Source organism: Musca domestica, unplaced genomic scaffold (assembly GCF_030504385.1).
Source record: "Musca domestica strain aabys unplaced genomic scaffold, Musca_domestica.polishedcontigs.V.1.1 6, whole genome shotgun sequence".
Taxonomy (NCBI): Eukaryota; Metazoa; Arthropoda; class Insecta; order Diptera; family Muscidae; genus Musca; species Musca domestica.
Genome location: NW_026712363.1, coordinates 24,429,816 through 24,447,523, shown reverse-complemented (window position 1 = coordinate 24,447,523; position 17,708 = coordinate 24,429,816). Strand labels below are relative to the sequence as shown.

Here is a 17,708-nt window from a genome sequence, read left to right as displayed (position 1 = left end):
TGAATGAAATGTCAAGCAGCCCTGCCAAGTTCTCCATTCAATATTAGAATAGATACGAATAATTGTGTGGCTGCGATTAGGTTAAGTTAGATTAGTTTCAGTAGTACTTAAGGAACATATTTTTAAATAAAAACTAGAATTCAAACTACACCCTAACCAAGCGGTCGTTGTTTTTTTTTTTCTCATTTAAAAATTGATCCTCCGAGCCAAGTATCCAGGATAGAGAATTGATATAACACCCTAACGAAGCAGTTGTGTTTCTCTTCTCGTTTACATTTGGTCCTTCGAGCCGGATACAAAGAATTGAATTACACCCAAACGAAGCGGTCGCGTTTCTTTTTTCGCCTTCTATATTGATCCTTCGAGAAGGGTCTAGAATTGAAATTACATCCTAACGAAGCGGTGGGGTTTCTCTTCTCGTTTATATTTGATCCTTCGAACCGGATTGAGAATTGATTTAACAGCCAAACGATTTGCAAATTTGTTTACAAGCGTACAAAAACATTTTGGTGAGAATTTTCCAGAAAAAAAGTTATTCGATCGATGGAATTCAAGCGTGATAGTGTGAATTCTTTGTATTTGGCTGGAAAACTACAAGTGGCTATCGTTAGAGCACTACAGCATTTAAATATGAATAAATCTTTTGGGACTCATACCATCGCTCGTTACCGTGATACTGGCGTAGCGTAGTCCGAAGTCAAGGAAATGGACGGGAGAAAACAGCAACATCAGCAGAAATGGTTCGAAAAGTAAAGAAGCGACTTGATCGAAACCCGCATCGCAGTAGCCAAAAAATGGCTCGTGAGCTGAACATATCGCAATATTGCATTCAGCAAATATTGAAAAATGAGCTCGAGGTAAAGCAATTGAAATTCCAAAAAGTGCAAGAACTTACATCGCAACAGAAAGAAAATAGATTCAAAAGAGCTAAAGAGTTGCTTCGCTTGGCCGAAAGTGGTGAACTGCCGAATTTGGTTTTCTTCGATGAGAAAACATTCGTTGTCCAACAGTTTGTAAACCAACAATATGATCGTGTTTACTTGCCAAAGAGGTTAGCTGAAAATGTGCACCTTCGCTTGGCCAGCAAAACTCAGGCGCCGGCCATGGTGATAGTGTGGGCCAACATAACAGCCGTTGGTCGCTCCCCGCTCATATTAAACGACCGTGACATCAGAATAAATGCCGAATATTATCGCAAAATTATTCTGGAGGGTGTATTAAAGTCTTGGGCACGCAAACATTTTAGCCGCAGACCTTGGACATTCCAACAGGACTCAAGACCATCGCACTCAGCACGCGCCACCCAAGAATGGTTGCGAAATGAGGATCCTCGCTTCATTTTCAGCGCACAATGGCCACCAAAATCTCCGGATACCAATCCGATGGACTATTGTGTCTGGAATATTTTAGAAAAGCAAGGTTGGCACTAAAAAATACCAAAGTGTCGATCACCTCAAGCAAGCGCTTCACCGGTAATGGGCCAAAATACCGCAGAGCAACATTCGGGCAGCGTGTAATGGTTTCATTGGCCATTTGAAGGACACAATTCGTGCCGAAGGTGACCAATTCGAACAAATCTAAACTTATTCTAAAATTTGATGCTATTTCCGACATTTTTTGCTTTCATTCAGTAAAATTTAAAAAGAAAATGTAAAAATTATGGCGTTCGACTTTGTTGCATTTTTTATCTCCCCCTGTATTTCCTACAGAGAAGTTAACGTAAAAAATATTTTTTTTTTGAATTTGTAGGGATAGCCTAAAAGTATGCTATACATATTTACTAAAAACCCAAATTACATATAACTCTAACATACGGTATGAGCCAGCCAGAAGATTATTATTTCACGGGTGATTTTAAAGGTGAGAATGCATAGCAGAATTTTGTGAATTTTTGTCACTAGTTTACTTAGTTCTATTTCTATGTATAAATTAAACTAGGTTACCCTAACTTTTTTGCTCTTTTAGAAAAAAAAACTCCAGCCGATGACTTAAGCCAGAAAGAGTATTTTTCTATGTATTCTCACCCTAAAGATTTTAACTTAACTTTAAAGGTACAAGTACATAAATAGCTTTGTTTTTAATTGCTTAAGTCATCGGATGGCTTCTTCATAAAAGAGCAAATGAGTTTTAGGTTGACTTAGTTCAATTTCCGCCCATAATTTATTCTTGCTCACCCTACCCGATGACTAAAGATGAGAGTACATAAAGTGTTTTTTTTTTACTGATTTCCCTCTAGCAATGAAAGTTCGAAATAAATCTTTTTCGTCAGTTCTCTACTATTTATAAGCCGTACTAGTTAAAAAATGTGTCCCTAAGAAATGCGAAGGGAACCAATTGACACTTTTTTGTCCCTCAGGTAAACGAAAAGGCGACAATTACGAATAAATAAAAAACCACCAACAAATAAGTCAAACTTGGGACTAGGTAGGGGTCAGTCGCTGATTATAGGTATATTTCTGTAAATCTGGAACTAGTATAGTAACATCTATAGGCATTGCAAAGGGAGTCAATTGGTTCGATCATGTGACATCCCATTGTTAAAGTTAACAGTCGTTTGCTCTGTGAGGGGTCTTTAGGGAAACTAGTTACTGTAATGCTAGGAACACAATTGGAGCGAACGACGAATTTTTCGCGGAGTATGTTCGACGTCAAAAATAAAAAAGCATATGTGTATATGGAAATGCACACAATCACGCCGCCGGCGAAAATTTCGTCGGACGCCGCGAACTCAATTAGCTTTATTTCTATTTCATACGCCGGCGAACAAAACAGTACAAGGTGGCCATACTTGAACGAATTTTATGTGTTTTAGTAATTAAAGTTACTTTTTACTTTAAAATTTGTTATGATCAACTATCAACTATCTGTTACTCGTATAAGAAAAACATAATTAATTTGTTTATTTTTTTGTGTACTTGCGCCTGAGTGAAGATGGATATCAGTGAATTTATAATAGAGAAGATGGACATAAGTGAAATTATAATAGAGAACGTAAAGAATTATGAGTTCTAGTATAATTTGGCTTCAAAAGACTACTGAACAAAAAGTAAACAACTTCATCAGCTGTTTTATAATTTCGTCGGTATTGTGTTCCATACGACGAATTTACGCGGCTCATTTTATCGCCGCGTAGGGCGAATTTCGCGTTCGCTCCAATTGTGTTCCTAGCATAACACTGAGAATCGACGAGTTTCCGTTGCTGTAATAGTCAACGTTGCTAGCGGGTTATATAGTCGGTTGGCTTTTTCGTAGAGGAACAAAGGAGTTTTAGATTGACTTAGTTCGATTTTGGCACTACGCTCCTTTGTTCTTTTCCGAAGAAGACAGCCGATGACTTAAGCCAGTCAAAAATCCTTTTATGTACTCTCACCCATGGTAGAAGAATACAGGTAGATGCATCAAAGCTTGGGAACATTGATATGTAAAAAAAATGTTAATTGCTTTTTCAAATACAAGTAGATTTTTATATATTTTCTTACACGACGTCATTCGGAGGTTATTATAATTCGCTTTTTTCAACAATTTTTACAAATTTCAATAATTTTTCATTCAAGATTTTCAATTCCAAAATCTGTTTGACAGTTCATTGTCCCAGCACATGGTAGAAGAATATAGGTAGATGCATCAACGCTTGAGAACATTGATATGTCATAATTTTAAAATTGTTTTGTCAAAAATAAGTATATTTTTATATATTTTCTTATACGATGCAAATCGGTGGTTGTTACAATGTGCATTTCTCAATAATTTTTACAAATTTTAATAATTTTTCATTCAACATTTTCAATTCCAAAATCGGTTTGACAGTTCATTGTCCCAGCAGCTTTGTCTATGCGTCTGCCTATATTTTTCTACCATGCTCTCACCTTAAGGTTGGAAATACATAAAGAGCATATTTCGTTGGCTTAAGTCACCGGCTGGCTTGTTCGTAGATGACAAAGGAGTTTTAGGTTGACTTAGTTCGATTTTGGGCCTTTGTTCATTTCCGAAGAAGCCAGCCGATGACTTAAGCCAGCCAAATATGCTCTTTATGTATTTCCAGCCTAAGTCATCAACAGTTTTAAGTTCAAGTATTACCATGTTCCTACGTTCCATTTTTCATCCTGTTGCTCTTGATGGTTTTTCCTACTTACATGGATTTCACATTCATTTGCCATTGTATCTCTCAAATACTTTGAAATAGTATTAATAATAACGCTCTAACTGATTTCATTGTAATCCGTTTAATTTAGAACAGAACACTTCACCTTTTCGTCATCGTCGTCATCGTTGTTGCTGTTGTTGAAAACCACAACACACAATAGCTCTTAATTATGAAAACAGTTGTCATTAAGTCATATCGTCGTACTTCCCCACGCTGATGCATTACAGAATATAAATCCAACAATAAATATTTATTATTTATTTGTTGTTGTTATTATTGCTGTTAAACATGTTGTTGGCGTTATTTTCTTTTTTATTAATATTTGTTTGGCAATAAACGGCTATTGACATTCCATAAAGAATAGTTTATTGGCAGGGTGGTGCAGATTATTTGATAATGTGACAACATTTAGTGAAGCATCTGTCAACGATTTTTGTGGGAGGTAAATAAAGTTTTAAATGGAAGATGAATTTGTAGAAAGTCTTCTCGTCTACAAAAGAAATTCTATTGCAGATTTTGCAGATCCCTATCAGGACTTTTTTATTAAACTAGATTTATTATATAAAAATAGACCTTCTCAGGACCGGATTTATTATTCATCCGATGCGGAATGTACAAATTAAAAGAAGACATTGCTGGATTTTTACATAGTTATTGCGGTACACTCCAAAGTTGCAAATGTTTCCGCAAAGGCGTTGTTTTATACCCTCAGCCATATGGCTAGAGAGCATGGTAGAAGAATATAGGTAGACGCATCGACACAGCTGCTGGGACAATGAACTGTCAAATGAAAAATTATTTAATTTTGCAAAAAATGTTGAAAAACGCGGATTATAATAACCTCCGAATGACGGGAAAACATATAAAAATTTTTTGACATATCAATGTTCCCAAGCGTTGATGCATCTACCTGTATTCTTCTGCCATGATAGAGAGGGTATATTGCATTTGATACGGCTAAAACGTGCCTCATCGAAATAACGGTTTTAGACCCTAGATCTCTTTGGACCAAATCCGTTTCAGGACATTTGGAGTCAATCTGGCAGTTCCGCACGATAACTTTCGATGTGCCGATTTGGATCAAACTTGGTACATTGTAATATTTCTGTCAAACTTAGATCGAGTTCGGAGATGGGCATCATCGATCCACTCCTTCTGGTACCACTTCCACAAAATATCAAAACTTTCAAAGAAAATAATTTACGGCACAGAAAGAGAAAGGATCATTCGATTTTGCTCCAACTTTGCAAGTACTAATATTTGCATCAGTGCTAAATCAGGTGCGAAAATGGACAACATCGGTCTACTTCATCAAGTACCTCCCCCACAAAGGGTCAAAATTTTGAATAATCAAAACGATTATAAAATCCGAAATAAGCATCCGGTTCTCTTCAAGTCTGGTGTGAATATGGAATATATAGGTCGACTCCTTTTGGTAACTCTCCCCACAAAGGGTCAAAATTTTAAATATCCACGAAGCTCATCAAACGCGAAATTAACATCCAATTTCCGACACATCTCAATATTTCGATCAACACAAGATCTGTTATAAATATGGTAGAAATCGAATCATTTCTTCTGGCACCTCCCCCACCAAGGGTCAAAGTTTTGAATAACTAAAACGATCATAAAATCTGAAATATGCATCAGGTTATCTTCGAATTTCACACATGCCATTTTTTCTACTAACACAGATTTGCTGTAAAGATGGGATATATAGGTCCACTTCTTCTGGTACCTCCTCCACATAGGCTCAACATTTTGAGTATTCATGAAGTTCATAAAACGAGAAATTAACATCCGATTCCATACGGACTTGGTACAACCCAATATTTCCCTCAACACAAGCTCTGTTAAAAAGATGGTAGAAATCGGACATTTCCGTCTGGTACCTCCCCTATATAGGGTTTAAGATTTTGAAAAATAAAACGCTTAAAGAAAGCGAAATATGCATCCAACTCTCTTCAAAGTTCACATATAAAAACATTTTTGAAAACACAAGATCTGTTGTGAAGATGGTGTATATCTGCGAACCCCTTCTGGTACCTCAGCCACAAAGGGTCACAATTTTCAATACTTATATCTGTAACAACTTGCAAAACATGTCAGCGATTCTTTACAACTTGCTATGTCTAAATATTTTCCTTAGCCAGAAATCCGATATGAATATGTAACTAATCGGAATTTATGATTTTATGATATTTTTATCTGTATTAGATGGAGTGGAATATTTCGTTCCGCTATATCTGGCTACTCACGCATTTCCACATTTTCCAAAAATTTGCACATATCTCATATAAAGTGTAGGGTAGGAAGTAGTCGATATAGTCCAAATCTGGAACGTTGTGATATTTACATCAGTCTTAGGGCAGATACGAATTGGTCAATATTGGACAATTGCTTCGGAACCTCCTCCATAAAGAGTCAACAGTTTGAATAATCATAACTCAAGATTGGGGGTATAAATCTGTCGGCAAATCCGACTGATACTATTTTACTTGTGTATTTTACAAAACTTTTGTAATCAGATTTCCCACTGGCATTTTAAAATCCCTTTACAACATTAATGGTGTAGCTGAGAATTTATATCACGTTTTGGCAACACTTATTCACGTTTTGCCATCCACATTCCCATTTTTTTCTCATGACGTCGTCTTCAATGAAATATTTTCAATTTTCTGCCACTTTATAAATATCGTGATATAGTCAAAGCACAAAATCACATGTTTCCACATCTGAATGTATAGGCATTATAATTTTAATAGTCTGCCTACTTGAATATTTATAAAAACTAAAATGTGCGATTAGATTCGAATCACATAAATAATCGAAAGTTCGATCAATGGCAATTCCGTTATATTGCGACGAACGACAATGGTTATTTGAATATTAGAATATTATATATGAAAGTGAAAAAGGAAATTAAATTCATAGTATTTTTTTCCTCTTGTAATGCCTTCAACAGAATTTCCATTTTCCTGAAGTCACTTATGGAGGAAACCGCTGCTCACTGCTTATCGTAAAATTCCATGGTTCACCGTATTAAGACTCTGTGTTTTTCGGGGCTATGCTTGGCGGAGGTCTCAAGGCTACGGTAATAAAAAAAACCTATTTCTGGCCCCTTAGTGGCAAACACGAATTTGAACTTTAAAAGGCAGTATTGACGTTTCACTCTCATAGTGCCCTCCCATCATAGTTTACCACACAATGGATTTGGACTATATCGACTGCTTTATAATTGTGGCGTTTATCTTCTCAGTTTTACACTTTATTTCCGTATTCGTTCCTTTGTCGTTCTTTTCAGCAGATTGACCTTGGAATAAACTACCGATGTCCTCTTTTTCGTTAATTCTTTTAGATCATGGTTGTTGGTTGTTAATGGCCCGATTATAGATAACAACTATCGTTGAGTGGCGTTGCCATTTGCGAAAATTGCATTATGTGTGGCAACTTTCAACTGAAGTTGCGAATTTCAGTTGCTACAGCGGCCATATTTGAGCAACCATCTATTTGCAGTTGCAGTGAACGTTTTCAAAGAAGAAAAAGTAAAATTGAGAGGTAAATACACATTTTCTTAACAATTATTGATTTTTTAGCCTCACTAAATCATTTTGCATATTATTTTAGATAAAATATGGTGAAAGTAACAACAAAACATCAGTTCGAAATACTTATAGAAAAAATGGGTGCTAATCCAAACTTACATCGAGGAATCCGTGTTTTTGGTGAAACCAAAGACACTGTAGATGAAGCGTGGAAGAAAATTTCAGACAACCTAAACAGGCATGGTCCGCCAACAAGGACACCAGAAGAATGGCAGAGAGTATGGATCCATTTTAAAGCTAAGCTTAAGAAGAAAATGTCGCAAAATAAAAGAAATCTTAACGCCACAGGTGGTGGTCCATCACAAGAAGTGCGTCTATCGCCGTTGGGGCAAACCGCAGCAGATCTACTACAAATAAATTTAGTAACAGATCCTGCCTCCGATAACACGTTTATCGACAACCCAATTGGGTTGCCTTCTATTTCAGTCGCGCTGACAACTGATAACGCAACCCAAGTTTGTTGGCAATGCATAATCGAGCCATAAATTTCCGAGATTGTTTTCCATTGCCACACGATCTTCGTCGTCCATCTCTCAGAATGGCCAATGCTGAAAAGACCCTATGAAATTCAGTAGAACGCCTCTTCTATGTCGTCTATCTTCCCTCAAGAATAAACGATTATTCACCTTGATTTTGTTTGCCTTGTACTCCATATTATATATGACTGACCAGTATTGATCCTCAATTGTTTGGAGGTTAGGGCAAATATCTTTCGAGGAATTAAATAACCTTGTTGCAAGCTCCAGTGCCTTCAAGTATGGTTTTATTTCAAAATAAACAATATTTATATTCAATTTTATGCGAAATTATAAAATCCGATTAATTTCATATTCATCTCAGATATTTAATTGAGAGAATAATTTATATAAAGAAGCTAAAAAGAATCGCTGATTTGTTTCGCAAGTTATGGCATATTAAAGTATTGAAAACTTTGACTCCAGAAGCGGGTCCGCAGATATATTCCATCTTCACAAGAGATCATGTGTTAGCAAAAATGTTTGTATGTGTGAAATTTGAAGAGATTTGGATGCTTATTTTGCTTTTTTGAGCGTTTTGTTTTTCAAAATCTTGAACCCTATACCGGAAGAAATGGTGTGATATCTACCATTTTTATAGCACATCTCGAGTTAGGGAAATATTGAGATTTGACAAGTCAATTTCGCGTTTTATGATCTATTTGGAATTTCAAATTTTAGCCTTCATGGTGGAGGTACCAGAAGGAGTGGACCGATGTATCCCATCTTTACAGCAGACCCTGGGTCAATATTTTGCTGAGTGTAATTTGAATTTGCTGTGTGTAATTTGAAGGCAATTGGTCGTTCACATCACATTTTATAAGAGTTATAATTATTCAACATTTTGATCTTTGTTGGGGAGGTACTTGGTGGAGTGGACCGATATCGTCCATTTTCGCACCTAACCTAGAATTGATGCAAATATTAGGATTTGCAAATTTGGAGCAGAATCGAATTATTCTCTCTCTTTCTGTGAAATAATTTTTATTTATTTATTATTATTTTTTTTTTTTGAAAATTTCCATCTTTTTTGGGGGAGGTACCAGATGGAGTGGACTGATTTTGCCTATACCCGAATTCGATCTATATTGATTGGGTATTTTCTGTTGGAGAAGTTTGCTGTTTGACAATTCATTGCCTCAACAGCTATAGTCGCAGATGGGACTACCTGTATTCTTTTACCATGGTTTAGATACAACATTTTATATTTATTTTAAGCCTCATTTTTAGGATTAATTGCATTATCCGGATTTATTCAACCTTATATACCATACAAAAAGATCTTCATCATGACAGAACTTGTTTTAAATCCCCTACAGGATCTACCTCACTGTTGTGTAGTTCACGTAAGTACTAGTTTAGTTCAATGATTCACTGAAAGGAGCAAATGTACTAGTTCGACTGGAAGGGTTTAAACACAGTTAATAAACCAGAGCCTTTTTTATAGCTTCATCCATTTTCCCAATTTCCAGAATATTTTTGTCAGCTTTTAAATGCCTTTTATATATCCTCCAGAACGCTAGCGATGTCAAAAACTTTGAATTTTTCATTCAAAAGAGAATATTGTTCCGTCATTCTGAACTTATGTCATAATTATGGTGTTATGAAAGATATGGTAAAGCCCATAACTGTGGCTATGAGTGTGCAAGAGTAAAAGAGTAAATCCAATGACTCATACAGACTCAATGCACTTTAGTTTCAATTGTAAACATGTTGACAATTTCAAAGTACTGGACGCTCCTCCACTTTCTTTCTTCGCCCACATTGTAAAGTTCTCAATTTGTATTCATTGATTTTTTTTTTGTTTTTGCTCGGTTGGTGGAAATGTCGACACTTTAGCCAAATTACAATTCGGGGAAATGTGTAAAAATACACTGTGCTGCAAAGTAAACGATAGAAATCCTTAACGAGATCTATGGTTGAGGGAGGAGGAAGTCCAAAAGCTCAATCCAACACTTTGGAATATTGACACGTGAACTTTTTTAAAACGTTGTTTTAAAAATAAGTATATTTTTATAAGTTTTCTTACACGACACCAATTGGAGGTTGTTATGATATACATTTTTCAAAATTTTTTACAAATTTGAATAATTTTTTATTCAAAAATTTCAATTCCAAAATTGGTTTGACAGTTCATTGCCCCAGCAGCTGTCTCGATGCGACTACCTGTATTCTTCTACCATGGCTCAATCAATATGTTTAATCTGTAATCAAAAATTACGACTACTCTAGAGGCAACAAATTGATAAGTGTGAACTCCTCTAATATTTATCTTGTTTTAGATTGGAACATGGCAGAAGAAAACAGGTAGATGCATCAACACTTGGGAGCATTGATATGTCAAAAAAATTTAAATGTTTTTTTAAATATAAGTGGATTTTTATATGTTTTCTTATACTACGTCATACGTAGGCTATTATAATTCGCGTTTTTCAACAATTTTTACAAATATAAATAATTTTTCATTCAAAAATTTTAATTCCAAAATTGGTTTGACAGTTCATTGTCCCAGCAGCTGTGTCGATGCGCCTTCCTGTGTTCTTCTACCATGATATGGAGGTTATAGCTCATTTATATACAAATTTTTATCCGGATTAACCCAATTTTTTAAGATTTATATATTTATGTATTTAACCAGATTTACCATTTACCATTTCTATGCAGCACACTCCAAAGTCGCAAGTGCTCCCACAAAGGTGTTGTTTAAATTGTACGGAAACAAATTTGAAGACACAGAGGGTATATCATTTGATACGACCAAAACGTGTCTCACCGAAATAACGGCATAAGAACCTAGGTCTCTTTGGACCAAATATGTTTCAATATGTTTCCTTCCGTCCATCCATCTGGCTGGTGCGCACGGTAACTCTCGAAGGCAGTATCCGATTTGATCCAAACATTGTACCTTGTAATATAATTGTCAAACTTAGATCGAGTTCGGAGATGGACAATATCGGTCCACTATTTTTGGCACCTCAATCACAATATGTCCATATTTTGAAACAAAATAATTTCCTGCACAGAAAGAGAATGGATAATCCGAATTGGCTCTAGCTTTGCAAATCCTAATATTTGCATCAGTGATAGGTCAGGTGCGAAAGTGGACAATATCGGTCAACGGCATCAAGTACCTCCCCCACATAGGGTCAACATTTTGAATAATTATAACTGTTATAAAATGTGAAGTAAAAAAGGTGATTACACAAATCACAATATTTTTAATAACCTAAGGTCTGGTGTGAAGATAAAATATATCGGTCCACTCCTTCTGATACCTCCCCCACAAAGGGTCAAAATTTTGAATATCCATGAAGTTCATAAAACACGAAATTAACATCCGATTCCATTCAGACTTGGCGCATCTCAATATTTCAATCAAGACAAGATCTGTTATAGAGATGCTAGATATCGGGCTATTCCTTCTGATACCTCCTTCACAAAGGGTCAAAGTTTTGTTTTTTCATTCAGACTTGGCACATCTCAATATTTTCATCAACACAAGATCTGCTATAAAGATGGTAGAGATCGGACTTTTTTCTAGTAACTCCCTCACAAAGCATCAAAGTTTCGAATAACCAATACGATCATAAAATCCGAAATAAACATCCGGTTCCTTTAAAATTTCGATTTTCTTATAACTTTGTCTATACCAATATTTTTATTTGTATTAGATGAAGTATGAAAATGGAGTATTTGCAACATATCTCATATAAAGTATAGGAAGTAGTCGATATAGTCCAAATTTGGCACGTTGTAATATTTACATCAGTCTAGGTCAGATAAGAATTGGCCAACTGCTTCGGAATGTCCCCCATAAAGGGCAAAACCGACCGATAGTATTTTACAGTCCAAATAATAATACTTGTAGCAGTGTGTAATCGAAAAAAACTCCCTTTCAATATCGACATGGCTTAAATTGAAAAAAAGCTAATTAAAACAAAAAATTACACTTTTCACAGAAACGCTGTGAATGCCTGAGAAAATTTACAAATATTTCTATTTTTTTTTTTTTTTTGTTTTCTTTACAAGCCAACCCGTAAAGTTCCCTCTCCGCCTACAAAATTTTCAAAGCAAAAGGTATTCAAATGGCAATCATCATTTTATCACGAAATATTAGAAAACAGTGAAAAAAGCAGGTTTATTTGCTAATTGAGATGTGCAGTGTCGGGGAGTAAAATGATTTTTTTTTTTCACATCGAGGCATTCGGTATTTGTGTTATTTTGTTGTATTTGTTATTTATTACCTTTCATATTATTTATTTTACTGAAAGCCTATTCGGACACGAAAAGGGATGAAGTAGATGGGGAATATTTGATATTATCGTGTAATTTGATATGGCCAAACATCATTTTGTTGATTTATGTTCCAGTTGGCTGGATTTGTTTGATTGCAATTGTAAATTTTCTTATGCAATCGTTTTATCTTTGGCTTTTATCTGATATTGCCAATAGATTTTCCTATAATCTACTGATAAATGTTATCTCTTGGCAATAGCTCGATATAAATATTTTATTTACCTCCCACAAAGAACTAATATCACATTTATGTTATTAAAGATTAGCCTTGAAAACAGCTGACAGCGGCATTTATATCCTCCTGAGAGTGCGTGTAAACATGCAAGGTTAACCTAATAGGCATGGCAGAAGAATACAGGTAGATGCATCAACGCTTGGGAGCATTGATATGTCAAAAAAATTAAATGTTTTTTCAAATATAAGTAGATTTTTATATGTTTTCTTGTACTACGTCATTCGGAGGCTATTATAATTTGCGTTTTCCAACAATTTTTACAAATTTTTCATTCAACATTTTCAATTCCAAAATTGGTTTGACAGTTCATTGTCCCAGCAGCTGTGTCGACGCGTCTACCTATATTCTTCTACCATGCTAATAGGTCTAAAATACTCAGTTGATAACCTTCAATACTACAAAGGTGAGATTACATAAACAGCTTAAGTCATCGCATGGCATATTTTGTGACATGTCATAAAGGGATGCCAGTGCCGCACTAAAATCCTGCCGTCGTTGTTCCTTAAAATTTGACATTAAAATGCCTAGCCATGATGCCAAGCTGATAATGTACCCCCACTTAAAGTTATTGTGCTGTTCTACAACCTTCGCAAAAACTCATAATGTGTTTAGATCATGGTAGAAGAATACAGGTAGAAGCATCAACGCTACGGAACATTGATATGTCAAAGTTTTTTTTAAATATTTTTTTCAAAATAAGTAGATTTTTATATATTTTCGTATATGACGCAAATCGGAGCTTCTTATAATATGCATTTTTCAACATTTTTTTAAATTTTAATTACATTTCATTCAATATTTTTTTTTAATTATAAAAACGACTTCCTGTATTCTTCTACCATGGATTTTTTATATTAAGCCGCATTATCAGAAATAATTGCCTTATCCGGATTTATTCAACCCTATATACCATATAAAAATAGATATTTTCATGGCAGAATTTATTTTAAATCCGCTACGGAATCTAATTCACTGTTGTGTAGTTCACGTAAGAACAAGTTTAGTTCAATTATTCACTGAAAGGAGCCAATGAACTAGATCAGTCAAAGTCATTCCTTATAGTTAATTAAAGAGTGACCGAACTGTCTGCCAACTAAACATTGCCGAAACCGGTTACTGGCTTACTTCTGAGAAACTTATGTAGAGAATCGAAATCTGTTATGTACGAGTCAAATCTGTCGTGTAGACATGGTACAATGAAATAATGGTAACCTCATTTGAAGTCAGCATTCCCAACTCCATATTTTTAGTATCCGATTTTGTCCAAACTTGGTACATCGCATAAGGTAGATTAGCTTCATAAAACTACATAAATACATCCCTAAAGCTATGCCCGCTTTCTGTCAGAATTATTCAAAATTATAGGCAACAAATTTTTTTCATTTATTTGATATTTTTTGTTCATTTCTAAAATGAGTCAAATAGCGCGAAAGATGAATGAAATGCCAGGATGTTCTCTCATCAAAATATGATCCTAAGTTTTCAATCTTTCAATTCCATGGCAAATCTGGTTAATATTATTAATGCGCGTCCCGCAATTCAAGTTTCTTCCAATCATTGATTTTGAAAACATTTTGCTGTTATTCTTTAAAACAACAAATACATGCAACAGAATTGGCAGAAGTAGGGCACACTTAGAAAAAAATTGTAATCAGCTGGGAACTCTACCTTACCTTTTTATTGTACCATGGTACATCGTAATATTATTGTCAAACATAGATCGAGTTCGGAGATAGGTAATACCGGTGCCCCACAAAAGTTAAACATTTTCAAAAAAAATATTTTATTGCACAGAAAGAGAAAGGATAATCCGACTTTGCTCCAACTTTGCGAATCCTATTAGTTGCATTAGTTCTATGTTAGGTGCAAAATTGGATAATATCTGTCCACTCCTTCTGGTACTTCCCACACAAAGGGTCAAAATTTTGAATAATTATAACTCTTATAAAATATGATCTAAGAGTCCGATGGTCTTCAAAATAACACATATCACAATATTTTTATTAAATCAAGGTCTGGTGTGAAGATGGAATATATCTGTCCAATCCTTCTGGTACTTCCCCCACAAAGGGTCAAAAAGTTTGAATATCCATGAATCGCATAAAATGCGAAATTAACATCCGATTCCATTCAGACTTGGTACATCACAATATTTCCACCAACACAAAATATGTTATAAACATGGTGGAGATCCCCCACAAAGGGTCAAATTTTTGAACAATAAAAATGATAATAAAATCGGAAATAAGAATCCGGTTCCCTTCAAATTAAAAACATCACAATAAATCTGTTAATCCAAGGTCTGGTGTGAATATGGGATATATCGGTTTACTCCATCCCCCACAATGGTTCAAAATTTCGAATAATTATAACTCTTATAAAATGTGATGTAATACTCCGATTGTCTTTAAATTACACACATCACAATATTTGTATTAATGCAAAGTCTGGTGTGAAGAGGGAATATGTCGGTCCACTCCTTCTGGTACCTGCCCCACAAAGGGTCGAAATTTTGAATATCCATGAAGCTCATAAAACGCAAAATTAACATCCGATTCCATTCAGACTTGATACGTCTCAATGTTTATATCAACACAAGATCTGTTATAAAGATGGGACCATTTCTACTGGTACCTCCCCCACAAAGGGTCAAATTTTTGAATAACCCAAATGGTCATAAAATCCAAAATAAGAATCCGGTTCCCTTCAAATTAAACACATTACAATAAATCTGTTAAATTAAGGTCTGGTGTGAATATGGGATATATCGGTTTACTTCATCCCCCACAAAGGGTCAAAATTTTGAATAATTATAACTCTTATAAAATGTGATGTCATAGTCCGATTGTCTTTAAATTACACACATCACAATATTTGTATTAATTCAAAGTCTGGTGTGAAGATGGAATATATCGGTCCACTCCTTATGGTACCTCCCCCCCAAAAGGTCAAATTGTGAATAACCATGAAGCTCATAAAACGCGAAATTAATATCCGATTCCATTCAGACTTGGTACATCTCAATATTTTCCATCAACACAAGATTTGTAATAAAGATGGTAGAGATCGGACCATGTCTTCTAAAATGTATACGTATGACGAGTGGCATATTTTCTTCGTAAATTGGCAAAGGAGTTTTAGGTTGTCTTAGTTCAATTTCGGCCCATAATCTATACTTGTTCACCCTACGCTCCTTTGTTCCAAAGACCTAAAATGGTAAAGACTAGACCAAGGTAGATCTAACAGGTAACCGCATCGGCGAATTGCTACAACAAAGCAACTTTTGTGGTCCCCTCAAATGTCAAAATTGGCATCTAAGGCGAAAAACATAGATTCGCCATGACATTTAAAAGTTGTGGCAAATTTGTTTCAACCAATCAGAAACGAGGTGTTTGTTTACATTTTATTTTGTGTCCCTCTCGTCGTAAACGAACGTCGCAATAAAAGTTTTTATTGTAAAACAAATAAGAGTAAAATAAGTATTAATTGTAGTATTGCGATTTTTTTAAACAAAGAAACTTATAATGACTATATTTTACTGGTTTAAACCGAAAGTTTTCCGGAACTGCAAATGACAAGAGTCTAATTCTTGCACTACTTCCCGTGATGTGCTTTGGGAATCTTAGATGTTGAGGCTAACTTAATTCTTAAAGCTGCACTCCATTCTAACCTCCTTCCTTCATGTTCTTTTAATTTTTTACTGGTTTCACTCTTAACTTACTCTTAAATTATTTGAAATATTATAAAAAGGTACTTTTAGGGAAGACAACATAAACAAATTTGTTGTTGCATTCATTTAGGGCGAATTCTTCATTACAACAATTCGTTTTGACATTTAATGGTGCCGTCAGCTGGGCTGATGCGATTACCTAGTACATCTACCTTGGACTAGACAAAATGCATTCTGAGCAAATGGTTTGTGGCTATACTATCCAGATAACAGTTCATGACAACACCATGTTAATATAAAAAACACATTCATAAAAAAAATGACAAACAAAAGTTTGAAAAATCCAAAAATTGGGTTTCAAAATGCTATTCCATAGACTTTTCAAATTAATTGCATATTGCCCAAGCGGTTTAAATCACCAACATTGCTAACTATAGTTGTGTTCCAGAACCTGCAAATTAGTACCAATTAGCACTAATTCTGCTACAACGCGTTCCCGTACTCAAAAAACTAGCAAAACTTGCAGCTCTCTCGAGAAAAAAATGGCGCTGAGTGGTGCACATTTCTGCTCGTTTTAGCTACATGAATTTGGCCGAGCAGAAATGTGCATATTGTAAATTTGACATTTAATTGGCAGGGCTAACAAGGTTGAAAAATGTATTGATACATTTCAATAAAGAAAATGATCAACTTGAAAACTAAAGGAAAAACTAATATTTGTCGTGCAAAAAACAAAAAGAGAAAATATGGAGCAACTGATGTATTCACTTTTGGATGATTCCAGCAGTGAAGAGGACTGGCTGAATGAGGAATCAGATTATTAATTATTATTATAAATTATTAATTTTAACTTATCGTCTTCAATACTCATTTTTTAAATGTTGGCGCTCTTTTCAGTAAGGTTTCACCAGTCCGATTTAGGCTGTTTACTTTTGGAATTTTGAATTTTGACATTTTATCGCATTTCTGCTAATTTTCCGTTCCCTTATTTTTTGAGCAAACCTAAATGAGAATGACAATTCGAACTGTTCTCTCTTCTGCTAGTTTTACTACTAAAAAAAGTACTGGAACACAACTTATGTTATTACGATATCATAACAACAGAGGTATTTTCACAGAGTTGCCATATCTTGACTCTGTCTTGTGCCATCTTTATACTTCTATGTCTTTGTTTGTTCTTTTATGAATTCCATTATGTCCAAAGGCGTGCGTTTGTTTTTCTCTATTTATAGAAAAATGTTGG

General features: G+C 34.9%; 1 protein-coding gene across 1 annotated transcript in view; it reads right to left on the bottom strand.

The window, feature by feature from the left end:
- The window catches only part of LOC101892671 (facilitated trehalose transporter Tret1-2 homolog), a 122,807-nt gene that overhangs the window by 88,383 nt on the left and 16,716 nt on the right, over nucleotides 1-17,708 (bottom strand). The gene's annotated exons all lie outside the window — the stretch shown is intronic.